Consider the following 18,734-nt stretch of genomic DNA (forward strand, 5'->3'; position numbering starts at 1 on the left):
AACTCCAAAATAAAGCAATTTAATATGTTAAATATTCATATTAAAATGTTAATAACCTAACACATAGTTAAGTTAGACATGGTGGATATCACTTTTATACGATATATGGACTAACTTGATGCTTTCTATGCCTCAATCTATTCTAGAACTCCAGTACTCAAGCTTCAGTTTCCTAATGTGCTTGTTTTATAGTAGAAGAGTAGTTCCTCAATTGCCAAGAGTCGTTTCATTTTATACATTAAGGGAAAAATTAAGTTTCTAAGGGGTAGATTTATCACTTAGTCCGAGTTAATTAATAGTTTTGATACATTATCTCTTATCCATATATAATAGCTCGTGTTGACTTAAAACAGAAGTTGGGAGATCTTCTTGATAAGTATTTTATTTGACCAGGGGTCTCACGTTAGGGCGCTACTGTCTTTTTCGTGAGAAAGGAAGATGCCTCTGTGAGTATGTGTATAAATTATAGCCAATTAAACAAGGTCACCATAAAGAATAAATATTTGTTGAGGAGAATTGATGAACTTTTTGAGCAATTTCTAGGTTCCACTTGTTTTTCTTTGATAGACCTTAGATCTAGCTGTCATTACTTAATGTGACATCCCAAAGACATCTTTCAGCATCGCTTTGTTCATTATGAGTTCCTTATTATATCCTTTTGGCTTGACTAACACTCACGTTGTATTCATGCATCATATGTACAAAGTATTTAAGTTGTATCTAGAAATGTTTGTTATCAAGTTCATTGATGACATATTGATTTATTTAAGAAATGAGGAGGATCTATAGCGTTCTTTGTCTACATTTTCTTGATTAATGAATCCGCATCGACACTCAAAAGATTAAGGCAATGCAAAATATGCCCTAACCAGATCCGTAAGTGACATAACGAGTTTCTTCGCTTTGGCTAGTTACTACAAAATATTTGATGTGGGGTTTTCATCTATTTCATCCTTATTGACTTAGCTTACTAAGAAGACAACTAAGTTCAATGGTCTAAAGCTTGTGACCAATGCTTTTAGGATTTAAAACTCGGTTAACTACGGCTCAAGTGTTGATTCTACTAGAGGATACAAAGGTTTTTTTTGTTTATTGTGATGAGTCCATGGTAGGGATTTATTGTCTACTAATGGAATGATAAGACAATAGCCTAATCCTCCATACATCATAAGATTCACGAGAGGAACTACTCAACTCATGATCTCGAGTTTCGAGCAGTGTGTATTTTTCTCTAAAATATAGAATCACTATCTCTATGGAATTCATGTGGATGTGTTCATGGACCACAAAAGCTTTCACTACGTTTTCACTCCGAAGGGTTATATCTTCAACAAAGGAGGCAATTAGAGCTTCTCAAAGATGTGTATATCAATATCCTCTAACATCCAAGTTAAGTCAATCTTCTCGATGATGCCTTGAGCAGGTTATCAATGGGGAGTTCTGATCATGTTGAAGAAGGAATGAAAGAGTTCGATAGGGAAGTGCACCGACTTGTACGTTTTGGAGTTCGATTATGTAACATACCATATCCAAAATAGGAAAATGAAACCAATTCCCAGATGTTACAGGTGTAACCCATGTTGTCCACCCACGGGCTGCGTGCAACTGTTCGAGGGCCCTGAACCATTGCCTGACCAACAGATTGTTGGTTTATAACACTGGTGGTTGTTGGTGTCCCGTTGTTTGAAAGCCCTAATAATAGATTTCTAGCCATCATTGACGGCCGTACCACACAGTTTGTAATCATGACCATGGTCCGACAGTGGGGTCTCGTGGGTCAAAACTTGCAATTAAGTTCAGGGATAGTTGGGTCTTTTCATAATTAATTAGTACCTATGCTATGTCGGTTTTCCTATATTGAGAACCCTATATATGTCTTTTTACCGCAAAAATTTCCTGAAAGAAATTGTTCTCTCTAAACTCACCCAAAAAGAAGAACTTTCAAATAATTCTCTCTAGAACTTGAAGAAAAATAAGACGAAGGATTCATCTAGGGTTTCAAGGTAAGGTACCATTTCTCTATTGAAGGCTAGTATTGGGATTCAAGGTATTATAATTTTCATCCATGGATTTCCGATGTTTCTTTATTCAAATGGTAGAGTTCCCAATTCAGTTACGATTTCCTTCAATTACCATAGGTTCTTTTCATTATTTATTTGAAGTATTGAGTTATGATATTCTATGCACACTACAAGAAAAATGACTTTTAAATAAAGGAAATTCATTCATCAAAAGTCAATATCCAGTAGGTAAAGGTCAATAACGACCGAGAAAAAAGTCATCGTCAGTGGACGTTAAAATCTCCGTCGTCAAAGGTTAACGATCGAGTTGCATAGCCCTTCTTTAGATATCACTTAGCGGCAATGGAACCATAAATTCCCTTCGTGGATGGTCATTTTTGTCCTTACCACATTGAAGTAAAACCACAATTTCCAGTCGTTACAAGTACTTTTAGTGGTCAGATTCTTTCATTGAATACATTACTTTTACAGACCAAGTTTAAATTTCTTTTGGTTGCTTTAAATAAATTTAACAACAAAGTTTGTTTCACAAATTTAGTTTCAAATAATTATATACAGTTTTTGTGTTCCTCGAGGTGTTCTCGATATTAATATCATTTTTCTCACTAGCCATAAAAAAAATTAATATAAAATTTCATAATTGTTTTGCCATGAACGAAAACATACTAGAATCTTAGATATAAATGTGCGTTCAACACAATATCTTAAAAACATTCATGTTTAACATAACATCTAAATAACATAGATGTTCGACACAAGATTATACAAAAAAACATGTTTGACATCTATCAAATCCAAAAAGTTGATAAAATGAAATAGATGCATAGGTTAAAACGTTTCTAGATATGCACCAACAATAAAAGTATGATCATTCTTTTCAGATGGCTCCACAATTCTTCAACAACACGTTCTTTAATCTTCATCACATTCTTCATTTTGTTAAAAAACAATTTGAGGTCAAATCGTAACAGATTGTCTGATAGTAATAACATATAACTTTTAAATCATAAATTAATCATTTAATCACCAACGAGAAAATAACTTTTCATGGCTAATTCTCATCAGCATGAAAGCTAGTAAAGTCAAGTGTGGAGCCAATTTTTGAACAATATAGGCCTGTGATTTTTTTCAAAATTCACTCTTGGTACAGTTGCTCCACAATTCACAGTGGTTTTGATTATGGGAGATGGAAGTTAGTGTATAACAATGGAATTAGAAATGCAATGGGATGAGAAGCCAAGCATAATACTCGATATAAAGACTTATTGAGTTGTAGCGTTACCAGTGCAAGTGAAATAACATTGGGTTTACTGGTATTTTAAGGCACATCTTCAGGGCATTTGTGGATGAGTTTCCTTGCTTCGGAGCTGTATGCTATATTCTCTAAGGCAGAAGAAAAGGCTGGATTTTACGCTTAAAGTAGTTAGTGGTGACATGAGAGCAATTCCTGGCCTTTCTTAGGCAATTGAGGGAACCATCGGGGACACTGTTGAATACTCTATCACGTGGCCAGTTTGAAAAGTTATTGTCATTTAACCTGGGGAATATACTGACCTTGAATTCAGCCTACCAGAATATTGGAGGTGAAACATCTTCTAGGAAAAGAATTAACAAATAATGATCTCTTTCAATAATCTGATCCTAATGATATAATACATGTACGCCCTCTACGAGATAGAATGAAGTTAACCCAATTTCTAATATGAGCATTTTTAGTTCATAGTCGAAGATCCATTGACACAATACTTAATAGTAAAAATCTATGACGATGAGAAGTTTCAGTCAGCTGAACTGATTAGATGTGCCCATATCTGTTTAAATAAGCTTGAGCATGGTAATGTGAAGGATATCTGGTTGATGTTGGTTAATGATTTGGAAATTCAGAGAGATCAGAAAAATAGGTGCCAAGTTCACTTGGAGCTATTGTACTGCCCCAATTGCATGAACGATGGAGTAATAATCCCTTTTTCATAGAATAAGTCAATGATTTCATTAGAGAGTGTTTTTCGAAACTTGGCAGAAAGAAAAGAAGTTAGCAAGCGGAAATGCAATAAAAATAGAAGATAGGTACTACGAGGGGTACTTTCTGTTACAGTGCTATCAACTAATGACCTATCCCCACCTAATATGGAATGGGGGGGGGGGGGGGAAGGCTGACCCCTATGTAGTTAGAGAAAAACCAGGGTTGTAAATGAAAGTCTAAATCCGGTATGGAATAAAAATTTTGACTTTGTTTTTGAGGACAGATTACATGAAATGTTAATGCTGAAAGTCTGGAACCATGACACATTTGGAAAGGATTTCATGGGAAAATGCATACTGACTTTAACAAGGGTTATAATGGAAGGTGAATACAAAGACTCATACGAATAAGCCGAGACTAAATCAAGGAAACTGAACTTGCGTCTCAAATGGAATCCACAACCAATATACATAGACTACCAATAATGAACATCAAACTTCAGTGTTATATTCTTGTTAGTTTTGTACAGGGAGTAAAATTTCTTTGATTGCCTAATTGACTTGGAACGACAGCACGTATAATCAAATATTTTCTGTTCTTGATTTATTATAACCAGAACAGATACTGTAAAGCCGTGAACCGTTTGAACAAAATCTGAAGTTGAAGCTGGAGAAGAATAAAAATTGAGTAATTTTTTTTTTTAAAAAAGAAAGCTCAACATGTTTAGCGACCATTATTCTAAAACTTTATAGTAAGGATTTAACACACAACACAGATACTAAGGTGAATGTGTAGGAAAGGAACTCAGTTCTGAAAAAAGGAACACATCCTAATTAAAACATAGTATGCCTAATTCTCTAAGCATGTAGTCTCGATCATCATGGAAGTGTAGTACAACTAAAGACTGTTTACCCTCTAAAATCAACTGCATTAGCAAAGCATTTATAAAAGATTAGCATTTTTTAAAGTTACAAAGTTTAATGAACTAGTGAAGAACATAACAATAAAAATTAATTCACAAATCTAAAATTTGTAACACATACCAAAATCTAGAAAACATAAAGAAGATCAAGTCCACTGAATGCACAGTGTCCCCTTAATAAAATTAATCTCCTCTACTATTCGAGGTTTGATTTGAAATATGTCCTTCAAGTATAGAATGATATCAATCACCAATGTATTGATACCCAAAATATTGATGTCAGCAAGCCACTTAATGGCAGTAAAGTACACTTAGACTACTAAATTTGGTAGTAGTTGAAAAGTCTAGAAATCCTTTTTTTGAAATGTGAGGAAATTTCTCAATTCATAGAAAAAAAGGATAATGCAAAAAGTTTCTCATTGTGCCTTACCAGAAAAGTCACAATCTTTCGGAAAGGTCACCACCTTCTATAAAAGTCACAACTTTTCATAAAATCGCAACTTTTCGTAGAAGTCACAACTTTTCATAAAAATCGCAACACTTTATTAAAGTCAAAACTCTTCATGAAAGTCGCAACATTTCATTTTTCATTTCAACTTTACCTACCCAACAAAACACTAAATAATAAAAAGAATTTGGGGAATGATCCAGCAGTTATGTTTTAGGTGTCAAGTTCAGCTCTATAAGATTGTAATACACAATATCCAAAATACCATGCTATCGGGTCACTAAATTTTCTTCGCCTTTGAGAGGTACCAATCGACAGTGCCAAACCACGGGACAACTAGACAAAGCATGCAGAGAAAAATGTGATAATATCCACAACTGTATTTCTTGTTATCAATGTGATTCCAGAGCACAACTGCATCCACTCCACAAGGATAAAATGAGTATAAGAGGAATATAAATATAAATGAACTCTAATGTGTAATCATTTTAATTTGTACTTAGAGTAATATAAATCAGGCTCCCCAAATCATACTTATTTATTTTCAAGGCTCTAAAAGTTACTTCTTTCACCATGAGAGATAACAACATGATCGTTTAATATAAGATTGACAGATAACTTTTCACTCACATCATCTTTGTTTGACTAAAATAATATTAAATCTTCACTCAAATAGTGATATCAAAACTTAAAGTTAATTCCTATTGTTGGTTTGACATTTTAATGTTATATACATTATATCATTATAGATCATGTTATGTCTATTGATGGACATTACATTTGTGCCTCTTTACACATCAATTGTGGAACAAAATGGTCATTAATTTTTAGTAACTTATGTAACCATCAACTCTCTATTTCATCCATTATTCTATATTTATGTCTTGTAACTTATGTAACATTTGACCCATTAATTTTACAAATTTACTACCCACTATCTCCTATTCATTGCAAGGAAAAATTCAAAACCTATAAACAGTGTAGTATTCATATGTGTTTATATAGGAGAAGAAACAAGAGAAGTTCAAGAAAATATATAGTGAAAAATATGAGTGGTATTATATTGATGTTAGTGTAGTGAAAGACAGTGTTGAGACATAAAAAATATTCTAAGACATAGAAAATATTCTAAGTCTTCAACGATATTCTCTATACAAAAGAGAATATTATATGTTGAAGGAAGGTGTTCTTTTGTGGAGCTTTGGACTCTTCAACTAATCCGGAGTTGTTTGTGTTACACACTTTTGTTGAGTTGTTGTATCCTGGAGGGGACAAGTCAAAAGTTATACTGCTGAATCGGTGTATATTATGTCGTAGTGGGCTTGAATGTCCTTAAAGAGCGCGAGATATTTGTGCCTCAGCTTAAAGATTAATATATCCATTTTTTATTCCTCTTATTTCAATTGTAATATTTTGTATTTGTGGTATATTACGCCAACAATTTTAAGGATGCATGTTTTGTTACACTTTGAAAAAATGTGGATATCAAGATAGGGATCTCAACAACATTCCGTTCAAATGTCGCTCTCTTCAAGACGTGGAAGAAAAGAGGTGTACGGTAAAGTATTTTCTACTTGCTCAAATGTGGAAAAAAGTTAAAGAAAACAAATTACCTAGTATTTTCATGAATAAAGTGAGTCTACTTTTCATGAAAAAAATGATGTTTGAATTCTTGAAATAGTGGGGGGTTTATTAAATGAAGAAAAAAAATTATTGTAAAATTGTGATCTTTGTATTTTTGAAAAATGCCCAAAAAAGTGTTGTGAGTGCATATATATTAATTGTGGAATAAATTGCATGTTATTATTTGTCTATAATTTGATTATTTTTAGCCCTAAAATGATAGTTTAAAACAAATTATGTAAACCATTTTTAGTTGTCATTTAACATGAAATGTTATGGTGAGATAAATTTCATTCTTGAAATGAAAAAGTACCATAAAACATGTTATAAAGTTTTCCTTGTCAAGTCATATAATATTGAGATAATTGTGAAATGCAATTTTATTTGTTGTGTGAGTCTTGCAACTATTTTCATTCAATTGTGTGAGAAAGTTGTGACAAATAAAAATATATAGAGTTTGCTAGTCTAATAAAAATATGAGCTATGTGACTTACAACTTGACTTGATGTTGTATTTGCAGTAAAAGTACTTTGAAGGTACAACAAAACTAGATGAGAAAAAATTAGGTGTTATTTGGGGGGATGACAAAAACAAATTATTTTTCGCTATCTCTATTATGAAGGTTGAAGTAGAAACAATTAATAAATTAAACTTCTTTATTTTGAGAAAATAATTTTTCTAATTTTGATTAAATGTGAAAGCACCACTATAGTGGTTAAATATAAAATTGTTATTATAATGGTAATTTAGACTCATGAGGAGAAAAACTTAATATTGTGAGATCATATTGATCATTGGTATACCATTAATGTTGATTGTGTTAAAACTTGTGATAATCTTGCAGATTCATGAACTAAGGTCTAAGCAAGATAAAGAGTCTAAAGCATATCGAGGGGGATGAAAATTGAAGTTCATAAATTTTGAGTAATATATGAGGAAACCCAACCTGGGAACTAGAGATCTGATAACCTTGTTTAATGGGAAGAACGAATCATATAATGACTTGTTGTGAGATGCACTAGTGTTATTTTTATTCAATCCCTATGATGTGAGTGCATTTATCCTATAATTATTTGTGGAGGTTGAGTCTTCAAATTCTTAATGAAAGTCTGTATCTCGTATGAGTGGGGTGTCAAATTATAGGAGCACCCTTGACAGATTTCACCTATGTGAGTGTGAAAGTAGGTTGCTTTGTATGAGAATGAGCTTGTTCTCAAAAACACTCATGAAACTGGGTTAGCACAAGGCCGTAATATGTTGGCTATTAAAGTTTATGTCAACACCTTAATTATTGTATGTAAGCAGTTATTCTTTATTTCCCTTAAGCAATCATAGTTCAAGTATGAGAACAATACTTATTCTGGAGTAAATGTTATTGTTTTACTAAGTGAAGGTTCAATGCATATCACCCCATCATTATGCATAATAGTTTACCTTTAACTAAACTATGAAAATCTCTCTAATCTTAATATTAAAATAAGTGGGCACTGTTGGTGTGACATTTTTATATTGATAGTTATATATACTATATCTCACATTATATATCATGTTATGTTTATTGATGGACATTACCTCTTTACTCTCATCAACTGTGGAACAAAATGGTCATTAGTTTTTAGTAACTTATATAACCACCAACTTTTCATTTCATCCATTATTCTATATTTATGTCTTGTAACTTATGTAACATTTGAGTCTTTCATTTTGCAAATTTACCACCCACTGTCTCCTATTCATTGCAAGGAAGTATTCATCACCTATAAATAGTGTAGTCTTCATTTGTGTTGAAATACGAGAAGAAAAGATAAGTACAAAAAAATATAGAGTGCACAAGATCAGTGGTATTATATTGAGGTTAGTGTAGTGAAAGAGAGAGTTGAGACATAGAAAATATTCTAAGTCTTCAACTATATTCACTACACAAAAGAGAGTATTATATGTTGAAGGAAGGTGTTGTTTTGTTGAGATTTGGACTCTTCAACTAATCCAGACTTGTTTGAGTTACACATTGTTGTTGATCTATTGTATCTTGGAGGGGACAAGTCAAGAGTTATATTGCTGGATCGGTGTAGATTATGTTGCAGTGGGCTTGAATCTCCTTAAAGAGAATACGATATTTGTGCCTCAACCTAAAAATTAATATATTCAGTTTTTGTTCATTTTATTTCAACTGTAATATTTTGTATTTGTGGTATATTATGTCAACTCCTACTGCAATTGATCTTAGCAACTCGAGGCACTTCAATAACTGTTTGGACTTATCAACTTCAAATGTGGATGCAAATTTTATGTAAGTCAACAATAATTAGATGTTTATTCCTATCAGTTTCAAAAAGAATACAAAGGAGATTAAGTAGAGAAAGCTAAGTAGAATTTCTTTATCAAACATATTAATAACACTAACTTTTTTGCAAATGATCACTTCTTTGAGTATCTCGAGTCACTTCCACTTCTAGAAAGAGGGCATCATTGTCTTCCATTGGATTAAAATCAGGAGGCACATGGATACTTAACTTTGCTTGCTTTTTTCGACTAGAAGTTGTTGTAGTATTTGAATTTCACCAATCATAGTCCATTTTTAAGCATTTATCATTAAGCATTGTCCTTGACCCCTTGCATGACTAGTCAAACTGCATCGATTTATTAGAACTTCTTGATGGAGGGGAACATTGTCTTCATTTTCTTCAAAACAAGGATGCACATGGAAACTATACCGTGCTAGCTTATTCAACTTAGAAGTTGTTGTATAGTAACTTCTATTTCTGGCAATCGGAGTCCAATGATCAGCATTAAATTTGATAGTGCTCATAGTTTTCAAACTTTGGCCTAGTTCCTTTGCTAAGGCAAATGAGTTCATGCTTCAGAATTTTCGATGTTTATCCCATTTCATACTTCATAGTTTGTGAGGGATTCATGTAAACCTAGGTAATACAAAATAAAAATGAGAAAATTCTACCAACCAAAAGTTTAAATAGGTTATGATGATTTTCATAAGAAGATATTTTAATTGAAAACACATTCAGAAAAGAGACACATATACATGTAAAATAGTTTCCTTACAATAACCATTTCTACTACAGTAAAATCAAGGTAACATTAAAGACCAAGTGCATCAGAAAAATTTCATAGAAAATACTATAAAGAATCATTACTGTAAAAAAATTAATAAAGTTAAAGAAAGAATGACAAAGCTCCAAACCTTAATGAGTTCTTTTTATTTTTAATTTTGTAGAGTTATCAATCTCTTCTAAGTCATCATCCTTTTTTTTTGAAATTATCAAAAAAATGACGAGGTTGATCCTTTTACACTATGTTCTAACCTTTATTGGAATGATCGATAACATAAAATACTTGTGATGCATGGCTTACTAATTTAAAAGGCTCATTCATTTTAAAATATTCATCCATTTTTAACTCCCCTCTTTTGATCATACACATCAAACAACAAACATCGGAATAAAATCATTCTTCTTCACTCATCAAGTTGTAATTGAAAAACCTCGGTTTACTAGCCATAGTAATTCATATGGTTTTTTTGTTCACAAATCACACTTAATACAACCACTCAAAAATATTAAGTTTTGAAATGTTGATCATACTCTTTCACATGAAACCTATATCCGCCAACAATATGTCCTTTGAATCTTGTGAGATATGAAAGAGGACCACGTGATAAAGATAGGAAATCTTCTATTATCTTACTATCATCATGTATGTTTAACCCTGCAACCTAACAACATCAAATAACTTTTGAGGAAACAATATATAATTTCATAATTCATTTAAAAGAACCGATTAGTTTCTATAAACCCTTTTTGTAATCTACTAATGAAAATTCTATTCAACTCCATATCTAAACTTTTTTCTAGAGGTCTCACAATAATTTTTTGAAAATTTTCTAACAAAGAATTGAAGTCTTAAATGTTATTTTAAATTAAACATATAGACAAGGTGTAAATAAATTATTGTATTCAATCAATACTTAGTCGAGAAATGGTTTAATTTCATTACAGTTCTTCAAAATATAAAAATGTGTGTCCTCCATATCATTTGAATAAAGTTTGTCTGCTGTGCTATATTTTAAAATAAAAATAATCACAAAATATTGTCAAACCACCTTTAAATTCAATTACACCACCATCATAATTTCTCTTCAAAGAATTGAACTTTATCTTTATTGTATTCAAATACCTTGACATAAAATCATACATTAAACTGCTTAATATCCCTCCACAATCGAACCTTCAGGGTGATCCATATCATCAATAAAACACTTCAAATAGTGGTGGTATCTCTTTATTTGATACATCCATCGATATCGAATTGGTCCGTAAATCATAGCTTCATGAGGTAGATGAATAGAGAAGTGCACCATGACATCAAAAAATACATGAGGGAACACCTTTTCTAACTTGCACAATGTTCTTGGTATTTGAGCTACTATTTGTTCCAACTCCTCTACGCTCAAAAATTTTGCTCCAAGCTCTTTGAAAAAAATAGACAACTCAATAAGTTTTTCAGATATGGATTTTCAAAGCATACCAAACACTACAAGAGGAAATAAAATGTTGTAGAATTATATGACAATCATGAATTTTTAACCTTGAAATTTTTTTATCCTTAAGGTTGATAAATTGCGAAATATTTGAGGATAATCCTTTTTGGACTTTAAAATTCTTCAAAAGTTACTTGTCTTCATCAAATAATGTGTAAAGTGCTGCAGACAACTCAAATTTATCTCAATTTTGTATTGGATGCGATTCTTTTTGTACTTTTAATTGTTGTAAATCCAACCGATTACTCAAGGTGTCCTTATTTTATCCTTTGACATCTAATATTGCCCCCAAAATGTAGTCAGATATATTTTTTTCAATGTGCATCACATCAAGATTATGTCAAAACGATAAGGTTTTCCAATATGGAAGAGCAAAGAATATACTCCTCTTATTTCAGTTATCACCCCTTTTATTGAGTGATATTTTAATCTTCTTCTGTAGATCCTTTTTTAATTGCAACCCATCTAAATCAACAATATTATCAAGAATATCATCACCAGAAAACATTTCAAGAGGTGGCCTGTGCTCAATTGTGTTATCAAATGATGCTTTATCATTTCTCCGTTTGTGATTAAGAGGAAGATAGCGTCTTTGACTCATATAACAGTGTTTTGTCCATTTATTATCTTGTATAATATGTATTATATTGCAATATCGGCAAGCCAGTTTTCCTTTTGTACTCCATCCATTTAAGTCATTATTCGTCCACAATCTGCATGTTATGAATCGTATGTCTCAGCTCCACTTTCCCATAAATCATTTAACTCCTCTATCAAAGGTTGCAGATAGACATCAATTGAATCACAAGGACTCTGAGGGCCATGCATATACATTAGTAAAATAAAATACTCTTGCTTCATGGAAAGACAAGGTGGCGAATTAGAGGGAGTAAGCACCACGTGCAAAATGTTGTACATATTTTTAGATATTTCAAATGGTTGGAAACCATCACTAACAAGTCCAAGTCGTACATTACGAGGCTCAACAGCAAAAGATGGGTGAAGCTCATCAAATTTTTTCGATGCCATTGAATTAGCTAGACGCCTCATTATTCCATCATCAACTGTTTTGACATGATTTCATTACATAAAAGGAGATATCTTTGAGAACATAAATAATCTTTGAAGCCTTGGATTTAGAGGAAAATAACATAAAATCTTGCATGGTATCTTTTTTTCCTTTTTCAATTTGGTTCGGTACAATGTTTATTATCCTTCCATCTAGATGCACCATAAACGTTGCATGATTGAACACAATTATAATCTTTTCAATATAACATGCAATTATTCGTACATGCATCAATCTTCTTAAAATAAAGCACAGGATCTCAAATTACCTTTTTTGGCCTCATAATATGAATACGGCAAGTTTCTTCCGTCCAACAATAAATCATATTTTTAAAACATCAACAACATCATAAATGACTTATTTGTAACATCTTTCAAGTTGAATATATGATTTTTTATGAAGTTCAAACGGCCATAACTCTTAGATCAGAGTGAGGTAGGTGTACTTCCAGTTATAATTGTAAATATCTTTTAATTATCTTTTCAACGCCACCAAGTTTGCACAACTCCGATTCCCTATGAGTGAGATATGCCCTTTGGAAGTTGGGTTTTTCGAGTAAGATAGGTCCAATCAAGATTTATAAGGGGTAGTTTAGTCTTTTATTACCCAACATAATTAATTCGTTTTTAGCAATAAAATTGTGGTCTAAACTGAATTTGTTCATTTTAGACAATTGGATATTTACGCTAGGGTTACTGGAGAAAAAACACAAGAGAAAACGGAAGAGGGAAAGACAGATTCAACGCTTTCATGAGGGATTTGATCCCACAAGGTATGTGTGTTTTCCATAAATTTGGTATTGTTAACCCACGTTTAAAGCATATTTGATTTATCGTTAATTTTTTTGCAAAATATGGGAATTTCAATGTTCTTGATGGTTGTTCTTCAATTGCTTTTGTTTTTGAAAATACGTTGAGATTTTGGAGTTTCTTGATGTGAAAGTGTTTTTTCTTGAGTTCATTGAGTTAAATCCTTTTTTATATTATGTGGATCGAGTTGAAATTATTTAAATAAGAAAATGAGTGTAAAAATGCGTCAGACGCACCTCCAGACAGCCAGGCGCATCTCACCCCCATAGCGCTAGGAAGGATGGGGCGGCGTGCCTATAGTGCACCCAAAGTGTGCCTCCTTACTTTGGGGCTAGCGTGGCGCGCCCCATATGAACCTTATTTGGTTTTTTTCATGAAGTTTTCGTCATACAGCCCGTATAAGATTTTCTAAACCGTATTAATACTTTCCATGGATCTAGTTAAAATGATTTAAAATAAGAAAATCAGTGTAAGAATCCGTCAGACGCACCTCCAGACAGCCAGGCGCATCTCACCCCCATAGCTCTAGGAAGGATGGGGCGGCGCGCCTACAGTGCGCCCAATGTGTGCCTCCGTACTTTGGGGTTAGCGTGGCGCGCCCCATATCATGTTTTTGTCATAGAGTCCGTATAAGCTTTTCTAAATCGTATTAACACTTTCAATCGATTCTAGTTACGTCAAATAATTTCTAAAGACATAGAAAGAATCCCAAAAGATGATTTATAACCTTGAATCCATAATTCAATTGAATAAAAGTTAAGGGCTAAGTCAAGCAGTTAAGATTCAAGTCTAAAAGTTAAGATATAAGTCAAGAAGAAGTTGATAAAGTTTTTAAAATCTTTCACAAACGTTTTAACATTGTTGTAAGACTTAAGTTTTTAGTTCAATAAACATTAAATTTGAAGTTATGATCTTCAAAAAAGTATATCGGGAGTTAGTATACCCTAAGAGATTTAAAATATTTCCATATTTAAATAAGACCGGAAACTGAGATTTTCAAAGAGCCTTCGGCTAGTTTTTCAGAAAAGAGTAATAGCTTTCTAAAAGAAGTAAGTAGAGAAACTAAGATTTCTGAGATAGCATTTGAGCTATGTTTTTTTTAGCACTTATCTGAAATCACAAAAGAAGTATGTTTTTTTAAAACATACGAGCTACTATATTTCGCGAGTAGTATTGTGCACCAAATTGGGGACGACCATGAGTACAGATAACTTATGTATCGATAATACCATATAACCACCATGGGTAGAAAATGGTCATACTTTACAGATGAATCATGTTTCACAACAGACTAGTAGATCCACTTAGTAGTTAAGGTTCTACGCCTTTGGTGGTGTAGAAGATGTGTTGGCATTGTGAGGTAGAGAGTTTTATTATCACTATAGACCTTATGTGATGGTTGTCGATTTGAGATACTGCCACAAAAGTTTTTATCTTTTTATATACACAACTATATGTAGTTTTACATACATTTCAATGTTTATATTGTACTCTTTTAGATACACAGAGTTGACATCCCGTTTTTAAACCATTTTTTTATATCTCACTTGCTTTCAAATTGTTTTATATCGAAATGAGTCTAGTAGTGTTGAGTTGAGTTTAGCCCAGTATGTTTTTCAAGTTTCCCTTCCAAGCCTATGTCGTTTTAGCATTCTAGCGCGCAGAATCGAACTTCAATATACTGATGCTAGTTGCTCTGCATCGTCTTATAATGTAGAAGTAGGTAGCCAGGATTATCATCCAGTGCACTGTTGATGCAACTTGAGCACTTAGAGTCTATTTATGAGCCTCCTTTCATTCCGGAGCACTCTTTTATTTATTTATAGTTTAGTTCATTAGAATGTTGTGGTGTTTGTCCCAAAATCCATCACAATTATTTTAGAGGCTTTATAGACAGTAAGTAGTTTAAAAGCCTTTACATTATCACTCTGATGTTAGGACTCGGATTGATGGTAAAGCAAAGACAACTATTCATACTTTAGAAAATATGTTGAGGGCTTGTGTGATTGATTTCAAAGGAAATTGGGATGATTACCTACCTCTTATGAGTTTTCTTACAACAACAATTACCACTTTAGAATGCAAATGGCTCCACAAGAAGCTATTCATAGGAGAAGATACAGATCCCCCATTGGATGGTTTGAAGTTGGTGAAGCAGGGTTGAAAGGACCATACTTTATTAATCAAGCTATGGAGAAGGTGAAAGTGATTCAAGAGAGGTTGAAATTGTCGTAGAATCTTTAGAAGAAATCCTACTCTAAGAAGTTAGAGTATGAAGTAGATGATTGGGTATTTAAAATTCTCACCTATGAAAGGTGTTATGAGGTTTGAGAAGAAAGGTAAACTTAGTCCCCGGTATATTGGACCTTATCGAATATGAAAGAAGATTGACGATGTAGCTCATGAGTTGGACCTACCACGAGGGTTAGCAGCGGTTCATACCATATTTCACATTTCTATGTTTAAAAAATGCAGGATGCATGGGTAATCATTCATTGATCATTCAAACTAAAAATAATAGAATCAAGGATAACTTATCTTATAAGGAGATTCCTATTCAGATTCTAGATCACCAAGTTCGCAAATTAAAGACAAAAAAGATAGCATCAGTCAAGGTTCTTTGAAGGAACCAATTTGTTGAGAAAGATACTAGGGAGATATTCAATTATCCTTCAAAAAAGAGAAAGTGCTAGCCAAGTTACTAATTCTCTTCATAGTACTTATTTATAAATTATGAGTTAGCATGTTGTTTGTTCGTATTTTCTTGTGGGTTATTCGACTTGATATTTTAACCCTTATCCTAGTAAGAGTAATCTCATTCGAGGAAGTATGTTCTCAAGGGTTATATATTGTAACATCCCGCAATTTGAAATAGCTATTAATAAGCGAAGAACGTAAAATAGCTATTTTGGAAGTAAAAAAAACTGGAAATTTGTTAAGTTAGGAAATATGAGTTTTTGGTAAACTTCAAACGGCCATAACTCCAATCTCAGGATGAGTTAGGTGTACTTCCAGGTAATGTTTGAATGATCTTCGGATGATCTTTCCAATGCCGCCAAGTTTGCCACAATTCAAAGTTTGTGTGAGCGAGATATGCCCTTTGGAAGTTTGGTTTATTTAATAAGAAAAGTCCAATCCAGATTTGTAAGGGGTAGTTTTGTCTTTTCCATACCAAACTTAATTAATTCATTATTTAGCAATTAAATTGGGGTCTAAACTTAATTGGTTGAGTTAGACAATTGACAACCTACGCTAGGGTTTTTTGAGAAACAACGCAATAGAAAAGAGAAGAGGGAAAGCAAGATTCGTCGCTTCGTAGGTAATTGATTGCGGATTTCGTCAAGGATTTAATCCCACAAGGTATGTGAGATTTCCATAACGTTAGGTTTTTTCAATCACGTGCCAAACATCTTTGATTAAGCTGAATTTGTTCTAAAATGGGAAATTTAATGTTCTCGATCGTTGTTATTGAATTGCTTTCGTTCTTGAACTTTAGTTGAGATATAGCAGTTTGTTGAAGTAAAGTGATGTTTCTTTAGTTAATTTGGTTAGATCCTTGTGTATATGATGTGCGTTCATGAATCTAAACTGAATTTGAGAAAAGAAATCAATTTAAAATGGTTTAAGATCATAAAATGAGGGGAAGAATTAATAAGACACACATGGGGAGAGTAAGGTACGTCACGCCCCCATATCGCTAGAAAGACTGGGGCGGTGTGCCCTCAGCGAGCCCAAAATGCACCTCAGTACATTGGGGTTGGCCTGGTGCATCCCAGATGTGCCTAAATTTGTGTTTTTCATCAAGTATTCTTCATACAACCTGTATAAGCCATTTTAAAGTGTGTTAACACTTTCCATTGATTCTAATTATTTCAAATGATTTCTAAACACATACAAAGAATCCCAAAACATGAATTATAACCTTGAATCCATAATTCAATTCAAGGAACATTAAAAGCTAAGTCAAGAAGTTAAGACTGAAGTCTAACTGTTAAGAGTAGGTAAAAAAAAAGTTCATTAAGTGTGCAAAGTCTTTCACAAACGTTTTAACATTGGTTTAAGACTTATGTTTTAAGTTCAATAAAGATTAAAGTTGAAGTTATGATCGGCAAAGAAGTATATGGGGACTTAGTAATACCAAAGATATTTAAAATGTTTTCACATGTAAATATGACCTGAATTCGAGATTTCCAAAGAGCCTTCGGGCTAGTTTTTCATAAAAGAGTAATAGCTTTATAAATGAAGCAAGAAGGGATACTGAGATTTCTAAGATAGCCTTTTAGCTATATTTTTTTGAGCATTATTCTAAAATTACACAAAAAAGTATGTTTTTTCAAAACATAAGAGCTCGTATATTTTGGGAGTAGTATTGAGCACCGAATTGGGGAAGAGCACGAGTTCAGATAAATCACATCTCCATAAAACCATGTAGCCACCATGGGTACAAAAGGGTCATACCTTTTATATAGATCCATTTTCACAATAGACTAGTGGATCCACATAGTAGTTAAGGTCTTATGTTCTTTGTCGGGTATAGGATCCACTGACAGCGTGAGGTAGATAGTTGTATCATCATAAAATCTCTTATGTGATGGTTGTAGATCAGAGAAAATCCAACAAAAGTAATTTTATTTTATATACACAACTATATGTAGTTTTACATACATTTGAGTATTTATGTTGTATTCTTGTAGATACACAAAGTTTACATCTTTTTTTGTAAATTGTTTTTCTTTTTATCACACTAGCTTTTAAATTATTTTATATTGAAATGAGTCAAGTATTGTTGAGTTGAGTTGAGCAAGGTAAGTTTTCCAAAATTTCCTTCGAAGCCGCTGTCGTTTTAGCATTCCAAATTAGATACATGTACATTTAATGTACTGATGCTAGTTGGTCTGCATCATCTTATGATGTAGACGCAGGTAACCAGGATAAACATCCGCCACCCAGTTGATCCAACTTGAGTTGTATTCCAATTTTTCCAAACATCTATCATAGTTATTTTAGAGGTTTCAAGGACAGTTAGTAGTAGTATTTTCATTATCACGCTTATGTTAAGACTTGATTTTACGTTAATGTCTAAGTTTAATGTTCATTTATAACATTCTTGTTTATTTCATAACAATATATTTATTTATTTATGACTTCCGCTAAGTAAGTGAGTAAGGCTAAGGGTAAACTCGAGACCACCAATGGTCTTCAAATGCCAGCAAAACCTAGGGTGTATGCTCGGGGTATGAAAAACTTGGTATTAGTGCAGAGAATTCAAGAGTCCTAGGGATTCTATGAAGCCATCTCTATAGAGTCCTAGTTATCAGTGTGAA

General features: G+C 32.8%; 1 pseudogene; it reads left to right on the plus strand.

Moving 5' to 3' along the window:
- The first annotated feature begins 1,430 nt into the window (after positions 1 to 1,430).
- On the plus strand, positions 1,431 to 3,995 carry LOC104646095 (synaptotagmin-5-like; annotated as a pseudogene).
- Positions 3,996 to 18,734: the final 14,739 nt, after the last annotated feature.

This window comes from Solanum lycopersicum, chromosome 1, assembly GCF_036512215.1.
Source record: "Solanum lycopersicum chromosome 1, SLM_r2.1".
Classification (NCBI taxonomy): Eukaryota; Viridiplantae; Streptophyta; class Magnoliopsida; order Solanales; family Solanaceae; genus Solanum; species Solanum lycopersicum.